Source organism: Megascapheus bottae, chromosome 30 (assembly GCF_031878675.1).
Source record: "Megascapheus bottae isolate mThoBot1 chromosome 30, mThoBot2.hap1, whole genome shotgun sequence".
NCBI lineage: Eukaryota > Metazoa > Chordata > Mammalia > Rodentia > Geomyidae > Megascapheus > Megascapheus bottae.
In genome coordinates this window covers 12,301,728-12,317,169 of record NC_143538.1, presented here as the reverse complement: position 1 = coordinate 12,317,169, position 15,442 = coordinate 12,301,728, and positions in this window count along the sequence as shown.

Sequence of the window (15,442 nt, the reverse complement as noted above, 5' to 3'; positions counted from 1 at the left end):
GATTATTCATATAGATTTCATTTCTGAAGTATATGTGGAGTTGAAGAAGAGGTAAGCCAATCTTGAACAATAAGCCACGGGGCTTTTTTAAGGACTTTTCCTTCCTGCTGTCTGTATTTACAATGCCACAGTTCTTGTGGCAATGGGTTTCTGCAGCTCGCTGGCAGACCAAGTTGTTTAGCAATGTGGCAGCTCTCAAGTCTGGTCCCCAGGGTAAGTCTGTAGTCCCCTTATTTCCTACCAGGGTACCAACTGGAAGCAGCCATTACATCTAACCCCTGACCTGTCTCCTTTCCCACCGCAGTAATGGAGGCTCACTCCCTGCTCTGCTCTCCCTATGGCATGCAGTGGGGGGGGGGGGGGGGACGGGCAGTAGGCAAGAGCTCTTATCTCTAATTAATCACCAGGAAACAAGGAGTCCCTGCAGTGGCTCTAAGTGGTAGAGTTCTAGCCTCGGGCACAAAAGCTTAGGGACAGCGAGCAGGCCCTGAGTTCAAGTCCCACAAGCACCATCACCGACAACAGAGAAGTCGGTTTCGGAAGGCAGCCGTGTGGCTTTCATGAGCATCGTGAGCATGCAGGGCTCTGTTTGCAGAGTCTGCCCCACCTCCCGTAATTCAAGGCCTTCAAACACAGGTCACCAAATGGATGGCCCAGGAGGAAGGCAATCCCGGACCTGGCTAATTGTTCTCATGTCTGCAGATGACTGGAGGTCAGCAGATTGGAACCTCCACAGTCCCTCAAGGAAGCGAGAGAAAGTCAATTACTTCGGCCCTTTAAATGGCTGTTCGGAACAGAGCCTTGAGGGGTGTGGGAGGAGGCAGGCTGGCTGGCACGCTTCCCGGCTGCAGGTGGATAGAGAAGCCTCCGGGGCTGTGTGAGGAAGCAGGGACCCAACAGGAATGTCCCCGACGTGAGCAGGCAGGACTCCTCCAGCCCTGGGAAGGTCACTCAGTCAGGCCCCGAGCCGAAGGGGCTGAGCAGGGGATGGCGTGTCCCCATCCCGCGACACCCCCCAACCTCTGATCCCACCAATGGCTCCTTGTGGCCCATCAGAGGCAAGGCCCCGAGACTCAGGGCTGACCCCCACCCTCCTGCCTGTGTGGTTGAGCTAAGTGTGAGCGATGCCCATCTTGTACATTTTGGAAGAAATGCGGGAGGGCAACATGGAAAGAAGATCCCACACTTGGCGAGGCTGCTGTGGCCGTGCAGGGAGAGCAGGGAGGAGGTACCCAGAAGTGGGCCAGGGTGCTCAGTGCCAGCTGGAGTGAGAGCCCACAGTCGTTGTCCTGAACTAAGAGGAGCCTGGCACTCCAGGAGTGGGAAGAAACTTGATCTCATTTTCATTTTCCCTGCACACGAGGCCAGAGAGCCCACTTCCCCGAGGGCCACTACGGAAGGATAGGTCGAGGACAGGAGAATTGTAGTCGGGTCCTTCAGCTCCAGCCCCCATGCTCTTTCCAGAACCTTCCCCTCCTGCCTTTGGCTTATGGTTATAGATTAGAGATTCAACTCCCTGGCCCCTTTGCACTGCACCCCAAGAGTTCAGAGGCGCTGCCAGAGCCTCTGCTTTATATGGGATTCATATTGTGGATTGTGTTGTGGAAGAGGCCAAGACAGAAAAATAAATAATAAAGAATATCCCCGTCAAGCTTCAGTGAAAAATGGAACCAGGGTTTAACTGAGCAGTTACTTTTTGTTGCTGATGCTTATTTTTTTTCTTTGCCCCAGCTGGTGCCTACCCCGGCCTGTGTTATTCTTTTCTTTCTTCTCCACCCAGCGTGGGTAGTGTAGTGACTGAATGGCTCACAGTTAGCTGGGGTGATGAGTGAATTTAACACGAGGGTTCTCTCTGTGGGAACTACCAGGTCTCTCTCCTGCTGGCGGAACTGAGGCTCCTGGCACAGCATCCAAACTAACATGGAGCTCAAACGGGGAAAATGAAAGATACAGGGCTGTGTGGGCTCCATCAAACCCACCAGGCTTAAGTCCTCTCTTTTCTCTTTTCTTTTGATCGAGAAATACAGCAAACGGCTTATTTAACTATTTTTATTACATGTATGTGTACATCTCCTCAAAGGCGGTCTTAAATGAATCCTTAGCAAGATCTGATAGGCCAGGACAACGGAATAATCCCCTGTTAATAGGATTATAGGTTGGGCTGGAGGAAACTGGCAGCTTTCAGGCTGTGGGCTGTAATAAGCACGCCACAAAAACACAGGAAAGCCAAGATGGAAAATAAGTGTATGGCGCCGTCTCCTGTTTCCAAATCACCAACATCTCTGGTTCATGGCGTCTTGGACTCCTGAAACTGCAGTCCTCTGGGGTTCTTTTCCAGAATCGTCGCTAACTGGCATAGAACACCTCAGCCTCTCTGAACCTTCCTGACAGGAGATGAGGAAGTAAGCCAGCCCTCTAGGACAGCGGCCATAGCAAAGCGGCGAATTCTTCTGGCCTGTCACCTTTCCTTCCAGGTATCCCGGTACCCTGGTCCCTACCAGCACTGTGGCTTGTGAGTCTAAGGGGAAGAATTTGCAGCCTTCACCCGGGGAATGTCAGTGGAGGCGCTGTAGAAGGTACTTTGACCCTCTAGTCCTGTCCACGTACTATATTTCAGCTGCTCACCCTCTACCAGAGCCTCGGCTGCAGGCTCCTCTGCGTTTGGGGAAGGAGTGCTCTCAAGTGAAGTCCCTTGCAAACCACACACACACACACACACACACACACACACACACACACACACACACACACACACACTCAGGGATTTTTCTGGTAAATAGCCCTGGCCTGGTTTCCCTACCAGCCTTGCCTGAAGCCAAGCTCACTCTGCCCTTGAACTTGTTTTGTTTTTGTGCTTGGGTCATCAAGAAAGAAACCCTGGTATCCTTCAAGTCTCTCAGATCAGTTTATAGAGGTGCTTCGGGCTTCTTTAACATGATGATTTATTCCTGGCGAGCGGGAAACCCCGCTGTTTCTCTTCCCTTCAAAAGCTGGGGATGACCTAGGGGCAGAACAGCATATCCGTGTCTGTTGCCTTTCTCTGAGTCTATGTCTCTTTCTCTCAGTCTGTGTAGTGGCATCTCTGTTTGCTTGGGTGGGAATCTAGTGACATGGTTTTCATTCAGCAGAGCTCTGCTCTACCCTCGTTGAGCATTTATCCCTGACACTTATTCACAGGGCAGCAATACCAAGTTGTGTTATGTCCTTCAAGAAATGTATATATGCAAATCTAGGCCCATGCACTTAAGACGAATAAAGAGAAGTCTGCACGATGGAGATGTAGATACTCAAGTCACCCCAGGATAATCAGCTACTGATTGACCTTGGGCAGTGCACTCAGAGCTTTGATCTCCTCTTTTTTTTTTTTGAAGGTGGGGGAGGAAGGTTGTGTTCAGATGGTCTATGGCCTCTGTGATCCCCAAATGTTTAATTAAAAAAGTTATGTTCTTTAGTACTTGGGATTGAACCTGCGGCTCTCATGCTTGCTAGGTAAGATTGCTATCATTTAAAAAGCCTGGCATGGGTTTTTAAGCTTTGACTGTAAACAGTTATTATTAATTATCAATTATATTTGCTCCAAGTCTGATATTGCACTTAATTACAAAGTTAAATTTACATGCAGACAGAGTCCTCTTGGAGCTGGATTGTATGGCACTCACATATAGGTGACCGACTGGTGGACAGCTGGAGGCAGGTAGATCAACAGAGGGAATGAAACACAAGGAATTGGTTATAAAGTGCTAGGGACACAGCCAAGCCAAACAGGCTGGGGAAGGATCTCTCCAACAACCAGAAGGGGCAGGGAAAGGTGGCCAACCTTAGTCCTCAGGAACAGAGGACGAAGGCCTCTGGGAGAGATGGAAACTATGAACAAAACCTGGGATGCTAAGGCTTGACCTAACTGGTCCTCAGCCACAACAGATCTATAAGATTTCTAATGGACAACTACAATTCTTTGGTACTGCTATGTGGTAACAGCTCCACAGACAGTATCTCTTTCTATCTTCTGGCTTCTGTGCATGGGGAGGTGTGAACATACATGCTTTAGAGAGGAAGAAAATAGGAGGCACAGATGGGTGGGGGAGGAGAGAATACAGGGATTTTTTTTCCTGACTCCCCAGCTTATTTTCAAATGCCAGCAGTGCCAAGCCAGGTGGAAGCTTGCCGTTTTCCACGGCATGTCATTTGGATTTCCGGAAGGAACAGCTTTGAAATGCCAGGAAACAGTAGCAAGAGCAATCCCTCAGCAAGGAGTTGCCACCAGCAGCCCACCTTCCCAGAAACATCTGCCTGGAGGGGAGCAGCCATTCCCATTCTGGGGGGGGGCCTTCTAATTCTTCCTGGCAGCTCTTCAGCATCAAGGGGCTTCTTGCCCCTCCTCCCCACCTCCCCAACCAGATTTATTTACTTATAGAGTCATACTTAGGCTGGTTAAGTGGCAATGGAAAAATAGGACATTACAGTTGCTGTTCAGAAAGAATTTTGCTGAGTAAGGCCATTACAGCCGAGAGGATAAATGAGGTGGGGAGATAAGTGGATTGTTTCCGACACCCCCCCCCGCCCCCGTCCCTCAAAGAGAAGGGCCATTGGTGTGGATGATGGGGAAGTAATGGAGAAGCGGGCGGATGAAGCAGGGATGGAGATGTCCCCAGAAAATCACATTTCTGGAACTTAGCAGAACTTGGCAGCCTACAGATAACTGGGTTGACCAGTTAGCTCAGCTGACCACTGAGCTTTTGTTCACTCTACAAAGGCTTAGAAAATCCCCCCCCCCCAACTTGTGCACCCTGCCCTGGAGAGCAGTGGGGTGGTGGAGGCGGCAGAGGGTACAGCCACCGTCCAGGCTCTGGGGTGATCTATCATGTGGCACAGGTTTACTGCCCTCATGACATCGGGGACACGTTTTCTACTTGTAAAAGGAGTGGGAGTACAAGAGGAACCGCCTGTCAAAACAGCAGCGCCCCCACCCCCGACACGTGGGGATTAAGTGATAGGCGGTGAGCAGAATAGTTTATTCAGACTGCACGTACAGATTACTGTTTGAGAAGTGCCAGAAGACAGATAAGTGTGTTGATCTATGCCATCATCTGAGCTTATACCCGTGGAAGGTAGTCCTGAGAGCTTCCACGATTATTAAGGAACCTCACAGGTACTCCCTACATAAAACCTCACGTTGAAAAACAAAACCAGGCTGTTCTCCTAAGAGGCTCAACTAATATTTCAAGGAACAGGGGAAAGAGGCCTTCACAGCTAACCATGACACAGAATAGAGGCAGGTGAGGATCCATCCACAGAAAGCTGAGGGAAACCTGTATTCCAGCCAGTGGGATGAGAAAAACAGATTGCGCAGGGAGTTGTCAGAACTAGCTCTGAGGCTGGAGAGAATGCCAGGGAACTGGAAAGGTAGGAATTGCAGCAAGAGGCCTGTGAATATGCCTTTAAACATGGTGTCTAAAACATGGCGTCCTCCCAGATCCGTCAGAAGGAGGGAAGCACTGCTTTGGGAATCTCCCGCTTTCATATCCAGTGGCTTCCTCTCCTCCTCTCCCGGACCTGGATGTGATCCTGGTAGACTCTCTCTCAGATGCCCTGATGCTCACCCTTGAGACCCGATCCTGGTGATAGGATTCCACCTGAGTCTTTTTAGATGTTGTTCCTCCTGGAATGGATGGTGTGACTCCATTTCCCTGCCTGTCACACAACCGCGGCACAATGTCTGTTGGAAGAAATAAATTCTAGAAAATACCCAACACAGGTGTGAAACATTGTAGGCTCAGCTGGGCTTTCCCTCTTATACAGACTTTCCCAATAGCTTGGGGACATGATCCACACTTCTAGAACACATTGACTGGCCCGGAAGCTAGAAACCATCTCCATTGCTCACCCAGGAGTGTTCTTTGCTGGACATTGGGAATCATCTATCTCTGCGTTTACAGAGAACGCCTTTATAAGGTGCAGTTATTTGCAAAATTAATTTTGAGCAGTTGGACTACTTGTCAGGGATGATAGAACCAGAGAGGTAAGTATTTACATTTCTTTTGTCCTGTGATGCTTTGAGGGCAATTTACACTGACTGAACATTTTATTAAAAAAAAAAACACCAAAACCCAAACATGTGCAGGGGGAGAGCATGTTTCTTCCCTCTCATCCACGGAGAGCCTGCCTGGGTCATGGAGAGTAACTCCAGGCGGATGTGCCAACTTGGCGAACACCTCGCTCTGGCATTCCGCACACGAGGGTCTGTCTCAGGAAATTTCCTCATGGGCACCGAAAACATGGAATAAAGAGGCCCCACAGGAACTGCTGGATGCCGTCCAAGATATCCAAACTATGTGACACGACACCCTATGAGGCAGGCCTTTGCTGTCCCTAGGGTTTGGAAGGGAGAAAACTCCTGACCACGTAATTATTTTCTGACCTTCTGAAATTTACCCTGCACTTTGCACCAGCCATGGTGCCTTCGAGCCCCTCTACCCCCAACCCTACCCCCTCTTTCTCTCTCTCCTAGTGCTTGGCTAGGATGGCTGGATTTCACACGAAGGCTTCAGCCCTCTTCTTCTGTGTGTGCTGTTCGATGTGTAGTGGAGCCACGGCACCCGGCAGGGACTGTCTGGCATGCCTGAAACACACAAAATGGGAATCAGGACCCAGTGTTCACACTGGCACTACAACACAGCCAGGTGTAAATGAATGACTGCAGATCTTTTTTTTTAAGTCAAGTAACTAACCTGTCTGGAGAAAGAGAAGGAAAGGCGGGCTGGCATGGCGCTGCATACAACGTGCTCTCAAAATGACTGCACAGCTGGATGGGAATTGTTGTTTTGCGGGGTGTTTACATGTTTGGTGTCGTTTACATTTGTATTTGTTTCAAGTAGTGCTTTTGAAAGATAATTTATGTCTGTAAAGCACATCCTCAACAAAACCGGGTAATCACCCAATTAAGGCAAACATTGCAAAGATAAAGTGAAAAATAGTTATTATTATTATTATTACCTGAGATTGCCTCTAGAGTAGTGCCTGTGGTTTTGGGGCGATCCCTATTCCCCAGGAATCAGAGGAAGGCTGGGTGAGCTAACTGCCTACCTGGCTCTTAGGTCAGTGAACTGTCTTTTTTCTTTTCTTTTTTTTTTTTTGTGCCTTTCCTGGGACTTGAACTCAATGCCTGAGTGCTGTCTCTGGGCTTTTGTGCTCCAAGCTAGTGCTCTGCCACTTGAGCTAAAGCTCTACTTCCAGTGTTCTAGAAGCTCCAGTGGCTATGAGAGTCTCCCTAACTTTCCTGCCAAGGCTGGCTTTTAACTACAACCCTCAGATTTCTTTCCTCGTTTCCCCCCCCTATGGTTTTAAGGTTTTATCCCCTATTGTTACTATATCAGATTCTTCTTCATCAAAGACTCCAATGTTCCATTAAAAGACTAGCCACTCAGCCCTGTTAACGGTCACATACATGTTAAATCTCTCCTGTATTTTAATTGTGCTTATCCTATAGCTGTTCGTTTTTAAAGTTTTTAAAAAATATTGAGATGGTTGTAGGGATGTTTCCTGCGCAAAACACACAAAGAATATCAGATTGAGTTCTGAGATGGCCCTTCTGAATCCTTACTGACGGATATTTATGATGTTTTAAAGTTTTCCCCACTATTATACAATGAAAGCTTTAAAGGTGCCATTTTGTATCTGTGACAAGTGTTTTCTGGGGTCTGTGTCTAGAAGTGATATTACCCTGTTGAAAGATATGAATATTTTAAATTTTAATAGGACCTGCCAAACTTATTTCTAAGAAGGCCGTACCAACTTAAACGCTGGCATCCGTGCAGCTTGTAAACCCATTTCTGTGCACCTGAGCCGGTGTGTATGGCTTTAATATTTAATAAACGGGTGAATCAAAATGGGATCTCATTTTTCTCTTTAGCTGCCCTTTAATTGGCTTGCTGGCTTTGAACTATGAGCAACCCACTCTGGCTTGTAGCTTTGAAGACCCTCAGCTAAGCCTGACCTTGAACTTGTGATCCTCTTGACTGCTAGGGTTAGAGGTGCATGTCAACACGCCTGGCACACATGTGGGGGGCGTACACACCGTGACGTGTTTAAATCGGGATGCATAGGTCTCTTTGAGTAATGAAAGCTGTCAGCATTCCCCCCCCCCCAGCTTTTGGATCTCTTCGGTTACATTAATATTCCCTGCAATCGCACTGCCCTGCAATCTCCTGAGACGGTCACACAACACCTGTCTGTCATGGCGCGTGCACGTTCGTCTTTCGCGTTCTCACTGGGTGAACTCACACTGTGGTTTAGACTGCATTTCCTTGGTGATGATCGGTGATGCTGAGTGTCTTCTTTATTTTGTTTTAAATATACCCACTGGCCGTGTGCAGTCTTCTTTTGAAGTTTTAAAATGGGCTTGGTTTTAGTGAATGCCCATAGTTTAAGAAAAAGACAGAAAGAAAGCCAGAGAGTGCAGAAAGTATTGTGACAAAAACAAAATATTAGCCGTCTGGTTCCTTCCTATTATTTTTTCTGTTGTTTTTCTCTCCAAAGACAAAAACCTTTCAAATTATAATTGCTTCTGCCACCATATTTCTGAATAATGTTCACACATTGCTCTCTTTTGATTTATTTTTATGTATTATTTAGAGACTTCTGAGGCAAAAGAGCAAGTTTCCAGCCAATGTTCCTTCTCTGTCTCTGTCTCTCTCTTTTTCCTCTCTCTCTTTAGCTTATGTAGCAGACAATATCCTCAGCTTACAAAATGTCGATAAGAACTCCTTTGCAGATAAATCGCGTGTGGTTTGTAAGTGGGTAGCTTTAAAGGGGACCTTGGCATGTAAGTGATTTGGATTTTTCTTCTTTCCTCTGTCTTCTTTTATTTCTGGGTCCACGACAGGGACAGGAACCTGGGAGCTAACGCTTTCTCTCCTTCCCTATTGCTCTACCGATGAGACATGCCCCCCCCCCAACCCTCACAGGGTTAGTTATGTTTTCTCTTCTTCCCTCCCGCCTTCCTTCTTTTTAACTGGAATGCAGATGCAATGGGTGAGCAGTCACCTTGTCGACGTACACTAAACCTGCGAATGGAATTAGCTTCTAAAGAAAATGGAATGGGACAACACAAGGAGCCAGGGTTGGAGCTCTTCTCAGACGGTCTCCCCTCATCTTTACCACTCTCCTACCTACACCTTGAGAGTGACATGACAGGCGGAGTGATACGACGCTGGCACAGGTGTGTGGCCCAGTGGCTGGTGGGGAGAGGCTTTGCCCAACTCAGGTAGGGATTTTGATTGGTGCCCGTCCAGATCTCAGCCATGTGAGGCTAAGAATTCTTCCCGATCACTGTGCTCAGGGCATCTACAGCAGACCACGTGGAGAAACACACCCCACCACACAAGTACCCTCAACTCCCCCAAACGTTCCCTTTGTTTGAGACAGAGATTCTGTACACAGCCCAATCTGGCCTTTGCTATCTCCATCCTCCCGCCCCTGTCTCTCAAGTCCTGGGATTGCAGCTGTGGCTGCCACTTATAAAGAGAGGAACTTTGCAGAGTCCTGGCCCCGGGGAAGCCCGTGTGTTTTGCCCCAACTGGCTTTGAACAGGAGCCTCCCAAACTCAACCTCCTTGGGTAGCAATTTCTGACGTGAGCTGCTGTGACCTGCCTGGCTTTAGCTTTTGACTCCCTATGTTCAATAGAATGTAATCAATTGAATGCGCATTCTATCCAGCATTCTTGCCATTTTGTTTCTTCAGGATTAAATCTTATATTTATTTACAACTAGTTTTGATATATGAGGAGACATGTATCTCATTGTATTTTATTTTGCTGAAAGAAATCAAATTTGTTGACGACACATAATAAGGATAAAACATATTTTAAAAAAAAGAAATAGGATTTTTTTTTATAGCACAACCTTCCTAGGTCATAAATAGCTTATTCATGACAAAGGAGACTTTGTGGTGAGATAATTTACGTGCCAGGACTTTAGTGCTTTGTTTTTTTCTTCAGAGAAATAATATTTGAGGCCTATAGCCGTGCGTAAACTGCTAACAGACACAAATAACTCCAGATTCCATGAAAAAAGGGCAACAGAGCCCATGCATGCGTAAATAGAAAAATCAGTGAAAGTTGACATTATTAATAAGAAATGGAGGGCGGTTTTCCTTCACTCTGTACTGGTTTGAACGTAGACTGTGTCACCTAAAGGGCTCTGTGTTCAAGGGTTTTTTGGGTGGGAGCTGAACTGTATTGGGGGAAGAGGGGTTTGGGGGTGTGCCCTTCAAGCTAATTCTGGGGCTCTAGTCTCCCAACCTCTCTCTCTCTGCTTCTGATCAGAAGCCAAATGGAATAGGGCTGCTGTTTTTGGACTGGAAACTCCACCAGGAGCGAGCTGAGTAAAATGGCTTCTCTCTCAACTCACCTCTGGTGTTTTGCTACAGTAACACAAAGTTGACCCATCTGCTCTCCTCCGCAAGGTTTGGAGAAGCTCTCCCTTCAGTTTGTTATTAGAAAATAAGCATAAACTTGGAGGAGATGTATTTTGTATTTCCTCTAATTCCATGACACACCATGGCATATTTGTATGTGTGTATATGTATGTGCTTGCATGCAGCATGTGTATGTGTGTGCATGTGCCTGTATGCATGTGTGTGTGTGTGTGTGTGTGTGTGTGTGTGTGTGTGTGTATGTGAACACTGTTGGATGAGATTTTATTCTCTAGCTTCTTGAATGCTTCTTCAGAATGACTTGTGGCTTTTATCCACCAATTACAATTCCCACTAATATGTAAAAAGTACACAGAATTAAAATCCAATAGTCTAGAATCATGCATAATGAGAGTTCACAGCAAGGGAAGGACTTTTATAATAATGGAAATCAGAAAGGCTCAGGAACATTTCCTACTGAGAAAATAATCTACTGCTCTCCCTTTACACGGGTGCTGAGGAATACGCTTGTGTGTTCCTGATACACTCTCTCCGAGGACTGAGCCTCCAGTCCTGCCATTCCTCGTAGTAAAAACCAACCAAACAAATAAAAACCCAAAACAACACATTTTAAGGAAGGCAAAAGAACTCAACTGAAGAAAATCAACGCAAATGGTTGGATATGAAAAACAAGTTCTCTCTTAACCAAGAACGAATGACAAATCAAAGAGAGTTCACTGAATTTGAAAGAGAAAACTGAACACCAAAGGAGAAATTTAGGAATGCCCAAAGGTTCCCATTCTGCCACAACATAAATAAAACTGCATGTCAGCGTTGACAAGGAAGCAAGAGAAGGGAGTTTTGGGCAGAGATGGACATATCTGGGCAAGATGGCTGGGATTTTTCTTTGGGATTTTCTATCCACTGGAACTCGCTCAGATTTAGAAAGATTACTAAAAATGGGAAAAAAACAGTTGATGAATTTCTCCTAAGAAAATAAATCTCCACTTTAGGATGTGAGATGTGAGATTCTGTGTAAGTAGAGTCAAGCACATTTCAGGACGTGGAAGGATATAGCAAGCCTGGCTGCAGAATAGATTCTAATAGGTAAATGAGGGCTCAGGGACCAGGGGTTTGTCTTTCCAGTTTCTTCTCCTCCTGCAGGTGAGGCTGTGGGTAAATGAAGGACTCACTCTTTAGATGTCAGAAGCCATTGCTTGATTTCCTTCTGGATTCCTGTGGCCATTGTCTGCCCAGAGCCTTAGGCATCTCACACGAATCAGGAAGGGGCCCCAGTACAAACCCAGCTTGCCGGACCCAATGTCCTGGCCCCTGGCGCCATGTTCTTTGGAATGTCTCTTACAACAGTAGTTTATCTGTCTTTTTTTTTTCTTCCTGTCTAATTGGAAAGGATAGCCCTTTGGGGACCATCTTCTCACATTCTGGCTGAAGAGAGAGCAGAGGTCCCTGGCTTCCTTGTTCTCTGCTTTCCCCTGGGGGAAACTGTCTGTGACAGTGACTCTGCATCAATGTGGGCTAACTTAGCATCCTGTCTGTAACCCTAGTCATGTCTGCTGAGAGGCTGAGAATGAGCAATTCCCCAGCGAAAATCGACATATTTCCTGAGCATTCCCTGAGAGGGAAAGATTCTAAGATTGGGGGAGAAGCCATGTAGATATATGTATATATGTAATATTTTGAATATAATATTATATACAAATAGATGAACAAATTACATATAAATAAACTATAAGGAATCACAATAATACATAATTAATATACAGTGGAATATATTACATATTATAGATTATATATTAGTAATATCTAATATAGTACTATTATATACTACATATACTATAGAGTATATATATGGTATATGTAGTATATCTAGTGTATATATATACTATTGTACATATAATGTGTACAATATATATCATTGTATATATTTGAACACAATATATTCATTACCTATTATCGTATATATCATACATAATATAATCAGATCTCAGCCTCCTGATTACAGGTCGAGGGCTCTGGTCTCTCAGACCTTTTTCTCCAGTACTTAACTCAACTTTTATCCCACTGCCAACCTGGCTGACATTGCTCTGAAAAAGCCAGGCATCCTCGCAGTGGACGAAGGACGTCAGCCCCAGGAGTAAGTGGAAGTGCGTGGGTCAGGAGCACGGCTTGGACAGGGTAAACAGACGTGGTTCATCTCTGCTTGGCCAGTGGCCATGTGTTTTGATCAGGAGGTGGAATGCCTGGAGAAGTTAAATCACACTTGGCAGTTGGCATTGCCCAGAAAGCTTTCAGGCTCCCCATCTCGCAAATTGCCCAGTGGCTGCCTTTCAAGTGTCCAGCTTGGGCCTCTAGCTCAGGCAATTTCAGAAGACCTGTGGAGTCAGAGGGTCAGGGATCAAGTGTCTCCCCTAAAGGAACGCTTCCTTCAGGCCTTCTCGTCGTGACCAATTCCTTGGCTATTGCTTGCCCCGACGTCCCCTGAAGCGCCGGCGCTCGCTCTCTCCGGGGCACAGCTGGGCAACCATCTTGAACAATTTATCCTGACATTAGACCCTTTCTCAGGCAAGCCAGGCACTCTGTGTCTGGCACCGGTGGGAAAACAGCTTTCCTCACCCAGTTCTCCTGGCTTAAGCTTTGTGAAGGAAACCTAGACTCTCCTTTCCTGGGTGCCTTCACCAGAGATGGCCGCAGCAGCTCTTCCTCCTCGGGCACCACGCTGGAGGCAGGCTCTGTGAATATATATAATTTGGTGTGCTTCGCACACCACAGGCTTCTGAGATAGTTCCCTATTATGAACGTGGAAGGTGAACTACCAGGCCTGGGTGTTGTCTTGACACCAGAGAGCTGAGCTGCCTCAGACACAAGACCTGAACCCATCTATGGAGCCCACATGCAAAGCTTAATTCTCTCTTCAAAAGTAGTTCTGGGTTTGGTTTCCCCGGGGAGAGGACAAGAAAGAGAACCCACATCCACTGACCGTGCCTTCCTCTCTTTTTTTCACGCCAGGTAATTTCACTTCACCCCGTCAAACTTCCTGGTCTCTAAGTTGGGACTGCTGCCATTTCACAGAAGGGCCAACACACGGCAGGCCCTGGCGTGGCCAGTCTGAGGTGACAGGGATGGGATCCAAACTTAGGCTCCTGCTTGAAAAGCGCATTGACCACAGCTGAGCACAGCAGGTGTGGCCGGCAAGGGGAGGGGTGGGCAGGCCCGGCCAGCCTGCTGGGCCCTGGACGCGAGCTGGGCCTGGGCGGGCACGGTCGCTGCCTCCTTACCTGCTTCCTTCCTGCACCTTCTCCCACCTTCTATCAATTCCCCAGGCAGCAGCGACAGCCTTGTTAACCACGAATGGCTCCTCATGGCCGTGCTCCGGTCCTAATATTAATAATCAGCATTTCGGGAAAACAAAGAGAGTGAAAAATACAGGCAGGAAAAACCCAGACTGCTTTGTCCTCTTTCTCATTTATCACCTCGGTGGGAAGCTGCTGGCCCGACGGGCAGCGACTGGAGGCAGACACGCTTATACACGCGTGCACACACAGCCATGCGTGCACACGCAGCACATGCGTGCACACGCATGTCCCATCACACACACACACACACACACACACACACACACACCGGGCCAGGCATCTGCAAGTCAAATGGCTCTCCTCTGTCCAAGTCCAGGACAATGGAGTTGAAAATGAAGTTCATTTGCTCCAAAAAGAGCAGCTCTCCAGATGAGGAGCAGGAACGGGGCTGGAGAAAACAGATAGAAGAGGAGGGAGCAGGGGGCTCTGGGGGGACGGGGGTGTGGAGGGGAGCAGGGGTCACGGGATTGGGGGGAGGAGGAGTTGGGCCTTTGGTGGCTGGGCTGCTGTTTGAAGGCCGTGCACACGGGAATGACAAACATCTCACTTGGACGTCAAGGGAGGAGTTGGAAGAGACCTGGGGGTGAAGGAGCTCTGGGTTGGGGGTGGGCAGTGTGAATCTTAACTCCCTCCCTCCGTCCTCTGCCTCTGTCCTCCATCTGCCACCCCCCACCCCGTTCTCTTTCTCTACCTCAGTCATGTCAACTACGAGAGAGGGTTTTGTGGCCCTTCATAGTCGTCTGTCCTGTCTTCCAGAACCTACCCCTGCTCCCTTCGTCCTCCGGGTAGGATCTGGGCCCGGCCCCCGTGAGGAAATGAGAATCAGATCACTCGCCACATGAGATGGACGCCTTCTCCAGGTTCCATTGCTCTCTCTGCACGTATGTGCGCTTGTGCACGTGTCCTGTATACTGAGGACACCGAGTGCTTCAGAGACCCCTGGAAAGCAAAGGCAATCAATAGACCTGTCCAAACAATTAGAAGGAGATATTTCTGAGTCTCCTAAATCTATCTGGCATGTGTTAGACTCGCGCTGTCAGGCGGGCTGCCATTAAACAGCCTCTAAATAATGCAAAGACAATCAGATGTACAAATAAGCAATTCAATGAGAGTGATTGATTATCGGAATAATGCTCCAGTACCCAAGGCATGACACTTCCAATTGCATCTCCCTTTCATTTCTCAGGCAGTAATGATCTTTTCTTTTTTTCCTCATGGCTGGTGGTTTGGGCACAGGTGGAGTTATAACCCTTGCATCCTGTGATTGGCTGTTGATCTTGCTTGAGCATTCCTTGGGTAGGGACACCGGGCTATCTCATTGCTTCCCATCAATGGCATGAGAATGCCAGTATCCACTTGACATACTATCCCAATAAACACAAAGCAAGTGTTTAGAGGTCTTTGAAGGTTTGAGGGCTTGTGGATGACTGAAATTATGACTGGGCTTTCTTCCCAGCCTCTCTCGAGCCTTTCTGAGTTCTTTAATATTTGCAGGGCCTGGTAGGGCTTGTACACTGAGATCTCATGCCCTTGTGCACTGTTTGTAGTTGTTTTTGTCCTAATCAAGAAAACGGCATTCTCTATAGCAGGTTAGCCTTTCAGTAGCACTTCCCACATGGTGCCCTGATAGTCCTCTAGATTAGAATTAGAATTCACT